The following is a 1,412-nucleotide window of genomic DNA, read 5'->3' as shown; positions in this document are numbered from 1 at the left end:
AAATAGAGTGAAATATTTACTTCGTAGTTAAAATGGAAATTAGATACAACATGTCATAGTTGTTACTAGACTAAGAGACTGAAATATTTACTATGTAATAAAGAAGCGAATGAGTTACGGAATGCGCAGTTGTTCTGAGGTGATATCAACGACAATCTTTCTGTTTTACACATTGCTGAAAAAGAGTTATAGATAGGTCTCTATTATAGATTGACATACACAAGCTAAAATCACCTCAGAAAATCTTTAACGAACAAACTGAATCACAATGGCTCTGAGCACTATGGGACTTAACTTCTGAGGTCATCAGTCTCTTAGAACTTAGAACTACTTGAACCTAACTAACCTAAGGACATCACACACATCCATGCCCGAGGCAGGATTCAAAACTGCGACCGTAGCGGTCGCGCGGTCCCAGACACAGTCTGAAACTCTTGTAACAATATGACATGCTATAACACATGTATTCTTTAATTACATAGTAAATAGTTCAGTCTATTTGTTTAACAGATGTGTATCTTTTCAGTGCATATCATTTGTATATCGTCCATACAAGAAAACACCTGCAGCTAGCAAGATTCAGTTAAATACAAGGTGAACATTAATAAAACCGACAAACCGCAGTGACGTATTCCTGACTGGAAATGGAGGAAGAAAGATCCTATGAACAAGTGTCCGGAAATGCATCGTTGCCACGTTAGCTGGGGCTGATGAATGAAATTTCGTCTGACCACGGGCTTCGTGTTTCCTTTTGTGATGCAGGTGACGCAGCGTACTGTAAGCAGCAGAATGGTCCGGTGTTATGTAGGGAACAAGTCGAGACGGTGTTTTGTGTACGGCGAAGCAGAAGGAAACGGTCGAGAGGCAGCATACCCTGTAGATATGCTATGCTATGCTATGCTATGTCCGAAAGAACAGATACCATCGGTGACCATGCAGCTCGTTAGAATGAAATGAACACACTTAGCTGCTTACAGGCGTTGACATACGTGAACGGGGACAGATGAAAATTTGTGCCCCAACCGGGACTCGAACCCGGGATCTCCTGCTTACATGGCAGACGCTCTATCCATCTGAGCCACCGAAGACAAAGAGGACAGCGCGACTCAAGGTATTTATCTCTGGCACGCCTCCCGCGAAACCCACATTCTCAACGTACTGTCCCGCACTACATTCGTAGTGCCCCCGCTCATTATTCTCATTGCTCGCGGCGCGTTGCCGATTCCCGGCCGGGGTACGCATTTTCATCTGTCCCCGTTGACGTATGTCCACGCCTGTAAGCAGCTAAGGGTGTTCATTTCATTCTAATGTCATTCTAACGAGCTGCATGGTCACCAATGGTATCTGTTCTTTCGGACATGTCCGAAAGAACAGACACCATCTTAGTATATATATATAGTTAAGGCTCACCG

General features: G+C 43.8%; 1 non-coding gene across 1 annotated transcript; it reads right to left on the bottom strand.

Annotated features, from left to right (window-relative positions):
- Positions 1-1,014: 1,014 nt before the first annotated feature.
- On the bottom strand, positions 1,015-1,089 carry Trnat-ugu. The gene has a single exon. It is a non-coding gene; the product is annotated as a tRNA-Thr (tRNA).
- Between the last annotated feature and the right edge of the window lie 323 nt (positions 1,090-1,412).

This window comes from Schistocerca piceifrons, chromosome 3 (assembly GCF_021461385.2).
Source record: "Schistocerca piceifrons isolate TAMUIC-IGC-003096 chromosome 3, iqSchPice1.1, whole genome shotgun sequence".
In the NCBI taxonomy this organism is placed as follows: Eukaryota; Metazoa; Arthropoda; class Insecta; order Orthoptera; family Acrididae; genus Schistocerca; species Schistocerca piceifrons.
The sequence above is the reverse complement of the archived record's forward strand: the minus strand, read 5'-3'. Positions and strand labels throughout refer to the sequence as shown.